This window comes from Nerophis ophidion, linkage group LG04 (assembly GCF_033978795.1).
Source record: "Nerophis ophidion isolate RoL-2023_Sa linkage group LG04, RoL_Noph_v1.0, whole genome shotgun sequence".
Classification (NCBI taxonomy): Eukaryota; Metazoa; Chordata; class Actinopteri; order Syngnathiformes; family Syngnathidae; genus Nerophis; species Nerophis ophidion.
Window position 1 is genome coordinate 28,119,503 of NC_084614.1, and position 17,202 is coordinate 28,136,704.

Genomic DNA, 17,202 nt, shown 5'->3' on the forward strand with positions numbered 1-17,202 from the left:
CTGGGTTGGCCCTGTGATGAGGTGGGATAGGCTACAGCACCCCCACGACCCCGTAAGGGACAAGTGGTAGAAAATGGATTGGGATGGATTCCTGGTGGGAGTTGTGGCGATCTACTCTGTACAGCGGTCCTTCAATGCCGCCGAGAAACACCTCTGTCTTGTACTCCTCTAACTATAGAACGCTCACTAAGAGAGCAAAGATTTTGGGTTCAATGTGCACAATAAAATAGCTGAGTTGCTCAAACAGCAATGTGTTTACATACGTTTAGATTGTGGTATGCCATTTATTATTGAGGAAAGACATTAATGACTCTCATTTTCATGTTAGCATTTAAGCTAGCGAGCTGGTGCCAGTTAGTCCGTGAGTTTATCAAAGCACAGTAAATATTATAATGTCGGTGATACTAACCTTTGGGAGCTTTATTGCAGTAATCAATAATACCATTCATCGTCACATCCCTACTCATTATGCATACAAACACAAGCACCATTACTTACCTTATTCATTTAGAGGGGAGATGTACATGCTGAGACATAGTAATAAAAGAAGTCATAAGCTAGCATGATTAGTATGAGTGTCAAAATATTGTGTTAATTGTGATTATTTATTCACACTGATATATTTTTTAATTGTGTTTATCACACTGCTAGTCTCTAAAGTCACTGTCTCTGGATGTGAGTTGCGCTTGTCCTTGTGTTGTCCTTGACTGAGAGCAACAACACCACCTATCTGTGTATCAATATAATAAATGATAAATGGGTTGTACTTGTATAGCGCTTTTCTACCTTCAAGGTACTCAAAGCGCTTTGACACTACTTCCACATTTACCCATTCACACACACATTCACACACGGATGGAGGGAGCTGCCATGCAAGGCGCTAACCAGCACCCATCAGGAGCAAGGGTGAAGTGTCTTGCTCAGGACACAACGGACGTGACGAGGTTGGTACTAGGTGGGGATTGAACCAGGGACCCTCGGGTTGCGCACGGCCACTCTGCCACAGCGCCACGCCGTCCCTTAAAACCATGATGTATTACATGTACAATTATGTCTGCAATATATTACATTTACAATGACGTCTACAGGAGAATGTTGTTTTAAACGTTCACGTGTGTCTTAAGGCTCTCCTGAAATGAAACCACTGTAAGTAAATAGCTTACTGTTCTGTTGTTAAATAAGGTGTAAACGTTTTTTAATGTTTCACATAGATCAGGAGTGTCCAACTTTTCCCACTGAGGGCTGCACACAGAAAAATTAAAGCATGCGGGGGCCATTTTGATATTTTTAATTTTCAAACCATAACAAAATATATGGATTTTGTTTTGTTTTTTTACCTTTAGGGCTTCTGGGTACCATAAAGGGTCTAAGTCATTAAAATGTTAAAAACAAGTCAAATTATTATTTTTTTATTTAACGCTTACAGTAAATCTTTACAGTATATCAACTTCAGGTTAATGTAAAGTTAAAAAAAACATAAACAATTGTTACAACTTACTTTTTTTTATAATAAAACTGAAACATGCAGTATTTCTCCCACTTCCCAAAAAATTCAGACAGCAATGTTTGAGCCTTAAAAAGATCAATAATGCAAGACGCCATTGATTTTAATTCATTATTATTTTTGAGTAATCACAGTTAAAACATAAATAAAATATAATTAAATATATTTGGAATTCAAAAGGTGCCCCACTCATAAAGTGATACATTTTTATTAGTTTTTCTTTTTTACTTTCAACACTTAAGTTACAATTTCAACTCCAAATATACAGTATCCGTCAATTTTACATTTGAATTATTCGTTTTTTTGTTTTATGCTCTTTGTCAAATAAAACGTTGATGTTTTTGTATGGCAACTACACAATATATGCAATATTTCCCACATAGAATATTTTAAAGTGAAATATCTGAAATAATTGGAGCCTTGAATAGGTCAATAATTCCTTAAAACATTGATTTTTTCTTTTTTTGAGCAATGGCAAAAAAAGAAAAATAAAGATAGACAAGAAAAAAAACAGCCTGCATGGCAGCTTTGTGTCAACATTGCAACTTTTTCTACTTAGATTTCAACATCATTCCACTTTTTTTTATGTTTTATTTTTATTTCTGCAATAGCATTTCCAGAATGTGTGGCGGGCCGGTAAACAAGTAGCTGCAAGCCGCAAATGGCCCCCGAGCCGTACATTTACGTCATTGACGTACGTGTACAAGACAGCTACCATTGACAGTCAGGAAAGACAATCACAGCCAATATTTTATCTGTTCCGTGGGACTTTTTTTTACAAAGTTAAGCTAATTGACTTATATGAAGAATAATATTGTGATATGATTTTTTTCCCATATCGCCCACCTCCAGTTGATGTTATCTAAACAGTTGATTTTGTGATGATGAACAATGTTTTTGATTTTCCAACTTACAGCACTGTGATTGATGAGTCTGTGTTATTTGTTTTATATTATCTGAAACAGAAGAAAAGGCAAAACCTTCAAAATTAAACTCAAACAGGTGCTCTTATTTTTTGTTGGTTTAATAACTTCAGCAGTTAATATGGACCTGATGTTTTTTGTAGTGAATCCAACAGACTCTACCTGTTTAAGTCTGCTAAAAACAATAAACAGTATTATAAAGTCACTGTTTTGGTTCAATATTGTTTTGTCTTATGATCTGCCACAAACATGTATTGAATTTAAATGAAAATACCTCAAGTTGAGTGCTTTTCTCAGCATTTGTAGGTAAGACTAAAACAAGATTAATTAATTACAACATCACCATTAATTATCAATTTTTTTAAAGTTGTGTAGTACTTATTTGTACTACAAGAAGGAGGTGTCACAGCGGGAAGGACTGGCAGGACTTGCTTGTCACAGAAAACTCACGTATGTGTGGCTAATTTTTTGTACGCTCCACTGCTCATAAGATTTAGTTTTTCCACCAAATGTTCACCAAAAGTGTGCCTGAAATTTTGCATACAGTCTTGTGGATCCTACGCCTAACAACATTGGCGGTTTATCAGTGCAACATTTTACGGAATTGAGTCCCCAAACAAACAAGTCCACAAGTTGATGACTCAGTCCTGTGTTATTAATATAAACTACGAGCCCAACTGTGTTCATACCGTGTCCTTATCACAAAGCGTGCATGTTAGCCTGCTCTTAATTCCCCACCCAGAAGTCATACTACACTCAGAGCAGCCGTCTTTGAAGCAATCTCGGTGGAGGTGAGAACTCTCCGACTTTTCGCGTAGGAAATCCAACCTCGAGGAGGCGTTCCTTTTTTAAATGTGCGCTGAGGAACTCTGAAATTCTGACTTACCAGTGGAAATGGAATACACCCTCTCTGCTAACTAAAAGAGTAACACCACAAGTATTAGCTTTTTTTTATTGAGTGTGACTGCAAAACACGTTGTGGGAGACAAAGTTGCAAATAGCAGCACTATAAAGAAGGTGAGGAGCACTATTGAATTCAAGTAAAACAAGTTGTAGTAAAGTAGAAAAGTGGGACCCCTGTGGCTGTGCCTCACGTTGTATCGCACTCACACTGCAACTTGCAACTTAATTAAAGGGTTCATATCATGATTTCTGTTCTACATTTAAAACACCTCCTGGTGGTCTACATAACATGTAGTGGTGATTATTTGGTTAACAATGTGCATAGATTTGGTTTTACAGAACTAATTTCCAGCATATCCGAAGTAAACTGAAACTGAACTGAACTGAACTGAGTCACATTTTTGCTCTTTTTCAAAACAGTTTGTTTTGAGACACAGAGTTGTTTGATGCAAATTAACCTTTCATTACCACCCCCACCCCGATTAGTCTTCTCCCGCGACCATCAGCTTTTTTTTAGTAGTCTATTAGCTTTTTGGCTTTTATTGTGCACAAGAGACATTAGTGATTGCCACCATCCATCTGTTTTGAGTGACTTTCACCACAACACAACATCCCGGACGAAACCGAGGATGGGAACCCGGCTGACTTCCAGGTCTGGAACGGTACACAATGGCTATGGATAAACATCTACCGAGTCTAACTTTCTCCAGCAAGATCCTGGACGTATACATGTGTATATTGGGAATAATATGATTTTTTTTATTCCATAAAATATAAATAACTCGACTTCAAGGCTGCTTCAAGTTGTAAACAACAGAGGCTCAAGGCTACAAGGTACCCTATGAGTGGGTGACGGCGTGGAGAAGTCGGGAGAGTGGCTGTGCCAGCAATCTGAGGGTTACTAGTTCAATCTCCACCTTCTACCATCCTAGTCATGTCCGTTGTGTCCTTGAGCAAGACACTTCACCCCTGCTCCTGATGGGTCCTGGTTAGCGCCTTGGATGGCTGCTCCCGCCATCAGTGAATGTGTGTGTGAATGTGGAAATTGTGTCAAAGCGCTTTGAGTTCCTTAAAAAAGGTGCTTACGGGCACCAGGTTGCCCGTAAGCACCAGATGAGTAGCTCGCTGGCCTGTTCTAAAAATAGCTGAAATAGCAGCACTTACCAGTGCCTCTATATTTAAAATTGTATTCATTTACTAGCAAGCTGGTCTCACTTTGCTTGACATTTTTATTCTAAGAGAGACAAAACTCAAATAGAATTTGAAAATCCAAGAAAATATTTTAAAGACTTGGTCTTCACTTGTTAAATAAATGCATTTATTTTTTTACTTTGCTTCTTATAACTTTCAGAAAGACAATTTTAGAGAAAAAAATACAACCTTAAAAATGATTTTAGTATTTTTCAACACATATACCTTTTAAATTCCTTCCTATTCTTTCCTGACAATTTAAATCAATGTTCAAGTAAATTTATATTTTTATTGTAAAGAATAATTGAATACATTTGAATTTAATTCTTCATTATAGCTTCTGTTTTTTCGACGAATAATATTTGTGAATTATTTCTTCAAACTTATTATGATTAAAATTCCAAAAAATTATTCTGGCAAATCTAGAAAATCTGTTGAATCAAATTTAAATCTTATTTCAAAGTCTTTTCAATTTCTTAGAAAATTTTTGTTCTGGAAAATCTAAAAGAAATAATGATTTGTCTTCGTTAGAAATATAGCTTGGTCCAATTTGTTATATATTATAACAAAGTGCAGATTGGATTTTAACCTATTTAAAACATGTCATCAAAATTCCAAAATTAATCTTAATCAGGAAAAATTACTAATGATGTTCCATAAATTATTATTTTTTTATTTTTTCAAAAAGATTCGAATTAGCTAGTTTTTCCCTTAATTTTTTTCGGTTGAATTTTGAATTTTAAAGAGTCGAAATTGAAGATCAACTATGTTTCAAAATGTAATTTTTATTTTTTTCGTTTTTTCTCCTCTTTTAAACCATTTAAGTGTTTTTTTCATCATTTATTCTCTACAAAAAACCTTCTGTAAAAGGAAAAAAAATGTACGACGGAATGACAGACAGAAATACCCATTTTTATATATATATATATATATATATATATATATATATATATATATATATATATATATATATATATATATTTATATTTATATATATATATTAAAGGTATATTGAGCAAATTGGCTATTTCTGGCAATTTATTTAAGTGTGTATCAAACTGGTAGCCCTCCGCATTAATCAGTACCCAAGAAGTAGCTCTTGGTTTCAAAAAGGTTGGTGACCCCTGCCATAGATAGTAGTCACCGAGCCCGCTATTAGAAGTAGTTTTGGGAAAGTCCATCTTTTTGTGAAAGTTTGAGGGTAAAGCAGCTAAGGCTCTTCTTGGCGCACAGTCGAAGTGACTTCTTCCCAGTTGAAGGCACAATATTTAAAATTGTTCTGTTTTTCAATGACTCTTGTGCAAAGGTATTATTGCAAACTAAGAAAGCCCGTTAGAGACTCAGGCTTCACCAAGTGAGGAAGCCCATCTCTACCCATGATGCAGGGGCCAAAAAGCTATGCTGTGCTTGTAATGTTCACGTTAGTCAAATAATACAAATTAGGTGTCAAACATTCCCAATCTCAGCTGAGATTGCAAAATATATACCTTGCCTTAAACATGATCAACATATCTGAGCTTCAATTACTGCCCCCAATGACCTACACATTGAGGAAAATTTGATACCCACGTTTGTTTCAAGTGTGAAGTGTGATTTGGGGGAGGCATGGCTCTGTTGATAAAGCCATCCTAGTCACTGCCGTTGTGTCCTTGGGCAAGATACTTTACCCACCTGCTCCCTGAGCTACCCACACTGGTTTTAATGTAACTGAGATAATGGGTGTCACTATGTAAAGCACTTTTAGTCACTGTAGAAAAGGGCTATATAAATATAACTCACTTTACTTCACTGATCTTAAAGGGGGGCTGCACTTTTTGGGGGGGGAATTTGCCTATCGTTCACAATCATTATGAAAGACATGACGCTGGATGTAATTATTTATTTCTTTGCGTTCTCAATATTAAGTAAATGTGATAAAAAGACTGATTAAAATGGAACCTATCAGAGCCACGCATTCGCGCCTACAAAGACCCTAAAAAACATCCAAACACATTGAGGTTTTATATACATGATGTAAGTATATATGTGACATAGTAACAGACACATTAATAATAACATTGAATATTTACGTATTTTCATCATGTTAAGCATACGCAGCGCATTTACTTCAAAAACACTTCATGATGTTTTCTTATTTTTTCTTCATCACTGATTACTGCTCACTGCAGACTTTATGAGCGCCAACAAACATAATAAAACATCACTTACTGTAGGGGGGGGGGGGGGGGGGGGGGGCACCAAGAGTCTTTTTGTGTTTCCTCGGCAGTTTCGGGTTCTAACTGAATGTCAAAGTGTACCAACTTGTCAGAATACCTACTCAGACGTCTTCTGTCCAGGTGAGAGGCATGATTTATGATCTAGAATAAACTTCCAGTGAGCAAGGAAGCGAGAAAGCAGCAGACCACACGATGATGTAAACATAGGAACGCACGGTAGTGATCACGGTGCCGCAATAAATAGTTTGTCTTCGTTAGTGCGTATAAAAACAATATCACTAATACTTATATGTAAATAGAGTATTGTTGGCGCTTTTTGAATCGTTATTTATTAGATTGCATGGGCAAAATAGTGGACATTCCATTGGCTCCTCAGTAAGCCTTTATCTAGGTTTATTTAATAATAAGATTGCAGTGGGGTGGGAGGGTGTATGGGTGGGTGGTTTGGGTTTCAAGGAGATGGGTGTGAAGAATTTACTGACTTTAAAATTGTACTGTTTCGACTTGCACTCTTTTCTGTTTATTTGAAAATGTCAATAAAAAGAGTTGGATTATAATTAGATTACATTTAAAATCCATCCATCGTCATGTCTTTAATAACGATGGGGAACGATAGGCAAAATTCCCCCAAAAAGAGCAGATTCCCTTTAAAGTTTTAAATATTAAGTATATTCATTTTCAAACAGCAAGCTCTGTGTTGGAAATTAGGAGGAATTTTTTCCTTGGGTCTTTTTAATTGGTCTATATTTAACCTGTCGCAATTTAGGACACCCCAGAGGACAGGGAAGTCCAAAATATGGTGCCTTTTTTTTCTAGCTTTATTCTCCTCGACAAAACCAAGCTTCAATTAACACAAGCATGAGACTTTCTAGATGTCTTGAATATTAGCTCCCGAGAAATAGGCTTCCTTCTGTGAGCCTGATTGAGGATCTGAAATCCCTTTTTTCTCTGCCTCACGGTGCTGATCTTTGTCGGAAATAATCAGCTCGAGATAACAGAACAATTTAAACGGACGTAAAAAGGGTCAAAATTCAGTGATCTCAAAATAAGAGTAGGATTTATCCGGTTGTGACACAAGGGGGGAAAGGTATTGTGTGCATAAAAATGTTCCCAGGGAAAGTCGTACAAAGCTTATTTGGCTTACAAGTAGATAAGTTGCCACAGGTTTTTTTCAACTGACCGCTATAACCTTACCCATCAAGTCTAGTTTACCCAGCATGGGCGCAACATGTCATCGCTCACTGCAGCAAGACTGTGAAGAGATGGACAACGTGAGAAGACAAACCCAGCACTAACACTGTTATCAACATGAAGAGACGAGACAAGACGAAGAGGATAAATAGCTATTTGTATGAGGCAGTTGCCTTTTGTCAGTCGGTATCAAAGGGATTTGCTTCCATGTCCTCTCAGCCTCTGTCAAATTGTCACTGAACCTCGGTGAAAATCAAAAGAAACCTTTTCCTCTCTAGCTGTGACATCAACTCTCTCAATAACACAGGCACATGTGCAGGTTCCATCTTGAAAGAAGAAAATAACGTCTAAGGACATTCCAAAGAAGGAACAATTCCATTTGCTTTCATTCTTCTGAACCTTTTCTCCGAGGCGATACCATTTTTGTGCTATTTAGTTGAGGGAATTTGAGGTACATGCTGACTGTTCCAACAAACAGCATCCAACTCACTCTCCCATTTATTTCCTCCGGTGTCGCTCAACCAGGATTGAAGTAATGATGTGAGGGAAAGGCTTGAAAAAGTGGGGCCCCACAAAAGATTGCATCCTCCTCTAATCTCCCTCTGACAGAGCTGGAAAATCCAGCTCAGCGTTGCATTTGGCTGCTTTGTGCCATGAGTGAAGGCTCAGACAAGACATTTTAAAAAGTACAACTATGCAAGATCTTGAAGAAAAAACATCCCAGAGTTGAACTTTATCCGCAAACAGTCTTGTTGTTTGACACCACACTTGAAGTGTAAATGGATCAAATCCTACTTCTGAGCACCAGGGAGATTGCATCCAGTGGCGAAACACACTTGGTGGAGATGGAAAAGTTATTTACAGGTGTGAAGCAAACGTGTGAGAACAGAGTGCAGTCATCAGTGGAAGGTGTGTGATGCGCAAAGCATGGACTGGGACTGTTTGGTGTTGGTCACCGGAGGCAAAAAAAACCACAGCGAGCCATTGTGATGAACAAAAGGATTAGTACTCCTACTGTATGGCCACACATGCAGGTGTTGGCAAAAACTTGTGAAAAACTGCAGACTTTTAAGCACATGCAAAAGCAAAAGATGTACTTAAGAGTGTTTTGAGATAAGAGCAGTCTACTGGCTAACTGTTGTGCTTTAAAGGAGAACTGCACTTTTTTTTTTTTGTCATAAAAGTCGTTCACAATCCTTACGAGGGACAAGAAGACTATATATATATATATATATATATATATATATATATATATATATATGTATATATATATATATATATATGTATATATATATATATGTATATATATATATGTATATATATATATATATGTATATATATATATATATATATATATATATATATATATATATATATATATATATATATGGGTTGTACTTGTATAGCGCTTTTCTACCTTCAAGGTACTCAAAGCCCTTTGACACTACTTCCACATTTACCCATTCACACACACATTCACACACTGATGGAGGGAGCTGCCATGCAAGGCGCAAGGCGCTAACCAGCACCCATCAGGAGCAAGGGTGAAGTGTCTTGCTCAGGACACAACGGACGTGACGAGGTTGGTACTAGGTGGGGATTGAACCAGGGACCCTCGGGTAGCGCACGGCTACTTAAACACTGCGCCACGCCGTCCCATATATATATATATCCATCCATCCATTTTCTACCGCTTATTCCCTTTCGGGGTCGCGGGGGGTGCTGGCGCCTATCTCAGCTACAATCGGGCGGAAGGCGGGGTACACCCTGGACAAGTCGCCACCTCATCACAGGGCCAACACAGATAGACAGACAACATTCACACCCCCATTTACACACTAGGGCCAATTTAGACATCCCCAAGTGCATGTCTTTGGAAGTGGGAGGAAGCCGGAGTACCCGGAGGGAACCCACGCATTCACGGGGAGAACATGCAAACTCCACACAGAATGATCCCGAGCCTGGATTTGAACCCAGGACTGCAGGACCTTCGTATTGTGAGGCAGACGCACTAACCCCTCTGCCACCGTGAAGCCCCCAATTCAGAATCGATTCTCATTTTTTAAAAATCGATTTTTTTTTTTTTAATCAATCCAACAAACCACTACACAGCAATACCATAACAATGCAAACCAATTCCAAAACCAAACCTGACCCAGCAACACTCCGAACTGCAATAAACAGAGCAATTGAGAGGAGACAAACACGACACAGAACAAACCAAAAGTAGTGAAACAAAAATGAATATTATCAACAACAGTAGCAATATTTGTTATAATTCCTGCATAGCAGTGATTAAAAATCCCTCATTGACATTATCATTAGACATTTATAAAAATAATAAAAAAGAACAATAGTGTCACAGTGGCTTACACTTGCAATGCATCTCATAAGCCTCACAACACATTGTGTCCAATGTTTTCAAAAAATAAAATAAGTCACATTTTTGGTTCGTTTAATAGTTAAAACAAATTTACATTATTGCAATCAGTTGATAAAACATTGTCCTTTACAATTATAAAAGCTTTTTTTTTTTTTTTAATCTACTACTCTGCTAGCATGTCAGCAGACTGGGGTAGATCCTGCTGAAATCCTATGTATTGAATGAATACAGAATCGTTTTGAATGGGAAAAATATCGTTTTTGAATCGAGAATCGAATCGAAAAAATCGATTTATTATCGAATCGTGACCCCAAGAATCAATATTGAATCGAACCGTGGGACACCCAAAGATTTGCAGCCCTTATATATATATATATATATATATATATATATATATATATATATATATATATATATATATATATATATATATATATATATATATATATATATATATATATATATATATATATGAGACTTTTAAAATATATATTTTTAATCGCATTGTTCATTGTTTTTTGGGGGTTTTTTTCTCTTCACTTTTTAACACATAGAAATTGTTTTGTTCTACTGAGCTTGCAATGCAGCGAATGGGAGCATTCAGTTCTACCTCTAAATCATTTTAAAAATGCATTAAAAAACCATCAGCAATACTTCATTTACATTCCATATCCATCCATCCATCCATCCATTTTCTACCGCTTATTCCCTTTTGGGGTCGCGGGGGGCGCTGGCGCCTATCTCAGCTACAATCGGGCGGAAGGCGGGGTACACCCTGGACAAGTCGCCACCTCATCGCAGGGCAAACACAGATAGACAGACAACATTCACACTCACATTCACACACTAGGGCCAATTTAGTGTTGCCAATCAACCTATCCCCAGGTGCATGTCTTTCAAGTTTATTTATATTGCCCTTTTTTACAAGCGTCTCAAAGGGCTATGCAACCCACAAGACATCGTCGGCTCAGATCCCACATGAGAGCAAGAAAAAAACTCAACCCAATGGGCACAATGAGAAACCTCGGAGGGTACAAACATCCCCGCCCTTAGTTGGTGTAGCAAATGTCACAGTGAACCCAGCAAGAAGATAAATACTGTATAGTGTCTTACTCGCTAGCATTATATAGCAAGAGTTGGACAAAGCTTTGTTTTTTCAAACCATGGAAAGGAAGAAAGTGAGAGTGAAGGACATTTCTGAAAAGAAGAAATGGATGATATTCATTGAATTAAGGAGGAAATCATCAAGAAAATGACATATGGTGCCAAACAATTCAAGCATATCACTGCTAGTCTGCACCATACTGAAACAGAATAAGTCAACGCCAGTCAAGAATGTTAAAATATTATACATGAAAATATGAAAAAAGATGCTGATGGTGTATTTGACATAGAAACAGCTGGAAAGAGATAGCGTAGAAGTTCACTCTCCACTGTAAATTATGTGCATTATTATTATTTTATATGATACAACTACTGTAGTTGTTATTAATACCGTCTATTGTATTGTTTTTGAAACAATATTTTGTATCTAAAAGTTAGTGTGAAGGGGAGCGTGGCCTGCGGGCCTGCGGGCCTGCAGCAAGGAGGAGTGTGCCAGGACCGGCTTCGAAATCGGCGACTGGTGCGTAGATGGCCCACCCGGGCTCAATTATCTAATCACCTGTCACTCTGTTAAAAGGCAACAGCTGTCAGAAGAGCGTCATTGGAGCTGAGAAGTGCGAGAGCACGACGAACATTCACAAAAAGACAATTGCTGAAAAGCTCTAAGAGACTTGTTTGGAAAAATAAAAACGGTCTTGTAACAATGAAATGGGCTCGCATGGAAATGTTTGGTGTTACACCGCGGTGAGGGATGTTTTGTCTTGGTTATTTATGTCTTATGATTTGCATGTTGTAGTTTGAAAAGTAACTCTCCTCTCGTTTCAGGTCACCTGCCCTTTCTTTTGTGTCATCAGTCTGACGTCATCCCTTTTCCCTGTTTGTTTCCACCTGTTACGTATTACCCTCATGTGTTTTATAAGCCCTCTCCTCCCTTTGTTCTGTGCCAGATTGCTTCGTTTATTCGTGCTCTCTAACGCCCATGTCCATGCCTTGCCTTGCCTTACCTTGCCTCGTCTCGTGCTTATGTTCCTTGATCCCGAATCCCTTCGTTACTATTTTGAGTTTTCCTTTCTAGCTCCTCAGCAGAGTGATTTTCTTGTTATTTAGTTTATTCAACCGAAGTGGTGAGTTCTAAGTTATTTTTCATTCTTTCCTCAAATTTTTGAGTGACTATTTTTGTTAATACTTTTTTAGATTAGATAGTGTAGAATTTTTTCATAGCTGTTGTTTCTTCCTCCTGTTGGAGCGTTTTTTGTTAATACATTTTATAGCATGTATACGACGCCAATTATAGTTTGTCTTTGTTTTTGTGTTTTCCTCCGTTCGGAGTGATTTTCGGTTGTTCCTTTTTTTTGGAACTTTTTTCGCCGATTATCCATCCATCCATCCATCCATCCATCCATCTTCTTCCGCTTATCCGAGGTCGGGTCGCGGGGGCAGTAGCCTAAGCAGGGAAGCCCAGACTTCCCTCTCCCCAGCCACTTTGTCTAGCTCTTCCCGAGGGATCCCGAGACGTTCCCAGGCCAGCCGGGAGACATAGTCTTCCCAACGTGTCCTGGGTCTTCCCCGTGGCCTCCTACCGTTTTGACTTGCCCTAAACACCTCCCTTGGGAGGCCTTCGGGTGGCATCCTGACCAGATGCCCGAACCACCTCATCTGGCTCCTCTCGATGTGGAGGAGCAGCGGCTTTACTTTGAGCTCCTCTCACCCTATCTCTAAGGGGGAGACCCGCCACCCGGCGGAGAAAACTCATTTTGGCCGTTTGTACCCGTGATCTTGTCCTTTCGGTCATAACCCAAAGCTCATGACCATAGGTGAGGGTGAGAACGTAGATCGACCGGTAAATTGAGAGCTTTGCCTTCCGGCTCAGCTCCATCTTCACCACAACGGATCGATACAACGTCCACAGTACTGAATACGCCGCACGGATCCGCCTGTCGATCTCACGATCCACTCTTACCCTGCTCGTGAACAAGACTCCTAGGTACTTGAACTCCTCCACTTGGGGCAGGGTCTCCTCCCCAGTTTTTGGTTAATATAGATATTGTATTCCTTGACTTTGGAGGTGAAAGGAAGCTATCAAAATAAAAGCCTGTCAAAGTTCCCTACTCTGCATCTGAGTCCTATCCTTTTTACCAAGCCCTGCCACTTGGTGGTCTGGAGGACCCACAGGAAGGCAACTTCCACAGGTCGTTTTTCTTTTTAAAAGGAATATACATGTTAAAATTGTGATGTCTTTTGGGGAGGAAGGTAAGCACCAAGTAAATTGATTTCAGTTCATTTCGATGGGAGATGTTGATTTAAGATACAGATGTTTTGAGTTATGAGCTCCATCCCAGAACTAATTAAGATCATAAGTTGAAATACTACTGGACTAATCAAAGGCAACACTAATGGGGAATCAGGAAAAACAACATTGTAGATTGATACTGGAGTTAATCCTGACCATCAAACTCGAGTATGGAGTTGAAAGACACACTCATTTTCCTGTCAGACACATTTGAAAAAAAAACAAAAAAACAATAGCCATGTTTGTGTGGGCATGGCCGCAATTAGAGATGGAATCAATCATGGCCCATTAAGCCACTGTGTCTAATTGCTTAACTGAGAAGAGTCTAGTGTTTGTCTGAGACACTGACGACACAGTTATAATGGGATCAGTGTATGCTGCTACACAATTAAAGGTAAGTAGCCACACAGAAAACAGGACTTTTCATTTTTAATTGTAGAAAAAAATATACATGACTACCTTAAAGTGTTTGACTAGCAACTGTTTGAATATTGACAGCTATATATTATGTCAGCTAAAAGAACTGAATCTACAGTATATATGTATCCTGTTTGTTAAGTTTTCAGCAACAGGCGTTCCTCTATTTCAACAAATAGAGGACAAGCACACAGAATAATAGCTGTGTTAAATAAAAATGCCTTAATTCAAAAGCTTCCCTTAGCTGGGAAAGGACCTTTTTAAAGTGGTTAAAAATAGTTGAATTTTAATAAAATTTGAGAATCATTAAGTCAAACGGTTCTCTCTCTAGCCTGCTTTTTATCAACATTAAAAACTGAAAATGTTCTCCTCGCCTTCCGCCCGATTGTAGCTGAGATAGGCAACAGCGCCCCCCGCGACCCCAAAGGGAATAAGCGGTAGTAAATGGATGGATGGATGGATTATAAAATGGTTTATTTTGGTGTTTGACATTTTGACTTGTCTTGTCTTTGGGCCATGAAGCGGTTCCCACAGCATTGGTGCCTTGTACCGTTCTTTGCTTCGGCAGGATGTCCAAACTTGGGCTCCAAAAAATCATATCTACCCATGGCAATAGATTTGACATTAAAAACTTAGCAGCCAAATCGCCAGAATGTTACTGTAAAAAAAAAAAGGGTAACTCTTTTTCCATTTACAGTAATACACGGTAAAAACAAGAACCAGAGATTTTACAGTAAAAAGTGGTAACTCAGTTGACAAAAATGTTATGTTTTATGTGGTATTGTTTATAATTTACAGTAATACACCATAAAACATCAACTGTAGCTTTTATGCTAAAATCTGATAGCCCAAATGCCAGAATAAAGTGGTACTATTTCCCATTTACATCTACACATTGTACAAACCACCGTACATTTTACAGTAAAATTCTTGGTAATGAGCTACAAAGTTTTCTACAGATCTATGGATTTACATAAAATGATTTGATGTATAAAAATGTGTTGTACATCAAATTGTATACTGTAAAAATGACAATAGATATTATGTAAAAAAAAAAAAAAAGAAGATTGGCAATTAAGTAAAAAATTTAAAAAAATACTGTAAAAAAAAAAAACAGTTTTAAGTTTTTTTTCTCCATTTTGAGTAATACACCCTAAAAACAATAAGCACACATTTTAGGGTAAACATCTGGTTGCCTAACTGCGAGAATTTCATTGTCAACAATGTTTCCATTTACAGTACACAGTACAAGCCAACATAACGGTTCTTACCGTTAAACCTACAGATTCTATTTTACAGTGTGCATTACAAAAGAAGTACATATTTAAATATCGGCTTGACTTATGATTTCAAATTTACAATAAATTGTACACTGTAAAAATTTAAATAGATTTTAAAGTTAAAAACTGGCAGTTCATCCACCAGAAATTACTGTAAAAAAATGGTGGTACCTTTTTTCATTTAGATAAATATATAGCAAAAAACAAGAATCATAAATTTAATGGTAAGAAACTGACAGCTTAGTCACCAGAATTTTACTGTTAAAAAAAAAAAAACAGGCGTACTTTTTTCCTTTTACAGTGATACACTGTACACACGTGTGTGAATTGCACAGTAAAATTCTGGTGAATAAAGTTTTTACAGTAAAATATTTACAGTTTTAATTATTACATTTTACAATCTGATGTACAACTTGCTTTTGAAATCATAACCCAAGCAGGTATTCAAGTATTTATTTTAATTTTAACGTAAACACATCTGGTATGTGTGTGACAATCATTGGTACTTTAACTTTTTAAACATCTGCAAATTTTTTTAAACTGTACGGTTTGTACAAATATATATAATAATCAAATGCTTAGACAACTGTGTAATAATACCCTCATACATTTATATTCATAAACTGTATTATTCAGCGTTACAAAGGGCTCTCTGAGGGCAGCCATAACTGCGATGTGGCTCCCAAATGAAGACAACCCCTTGTCTAGACAAGTGTTTTTCAAACTTTTTGAGCCAAGGCACGTTTTTTTCATTGAAAAAATCCCAAGGCACACCACTAGCAGAGAACATAAAAAATGAAACTCAACAGCCGATATTGACAGTAAAAAGTTGTTCTCACAATTGTTGGATATAAATTCAAACCATAACCAAGCATGCATCACTATAGCTCTTGTCTCAAAGTAGGTGTACCGTCACGACATGTCACATCACGCCGTGACTTTTTTTGAGTTTTTTTGTCATTTCGTGTGTGTTGTGTTTTAGTTCTTGTCTTGCGCTCCCATTTTGTTGTTGATCGTCATATACAGATGTACTTTGTGGACGACATCTGCTGCTCCACACGCTGTAAATTTTTGCTGTCATCCAGCATTCTGTTTTTGTTTACTTTACAGCAAGTTCAGTTTTAGTTTTGTTTCGCACAGCCATCCCTAAGCTTCGATGCCTTTTCTTAGCGTACTCGCCTTTTGTTTATTTTTGATTCAAGCATTCGATACCTTTTTACCTACACGCTGCCTCCCGCTGTCATCTGCATATTGAGATCACGACAAACCATCTTCCCCATATCTAAAAAGCAATTAGCTACCCGCTGACACCTACTGATTTGGAATAATATTACACGGTTACTCTGCCGAGCTCTAGACAGTGCAGACACTCAATAACGGCCCATTATTTGCGGATTATAATTACTGGTTTGCAAAGAATGGTTTTAACCCAATTAGGTGAAACGACATCATCTCCCATGGCCCACCAGACAATATCTCATGGTACACTAGTGTGCCGCGACACAGTGGTTGAGAAACACTGCTCAAGACCAGTGGTTCTCAAATGGGGGTACGCGTACCCCTGGGGGTAATTGAAGGTGTACCAAGGGGTACGTGACATTTTTTTTTAAAATATTCTAAAAGGAATAAGCGGTAGAAATGGATGGATGGATGGATGGATTCTAAAAGTAGCAACAATTCAGAAATCCTTTATAAATATGTGTATTGAATAATATTTCAACAAAATATGAATGTAAGTTCATAAAATGTGAAAATAAATGCTACATTGCAATATTCAGTGTCAACAGCTAGATTTTTTGT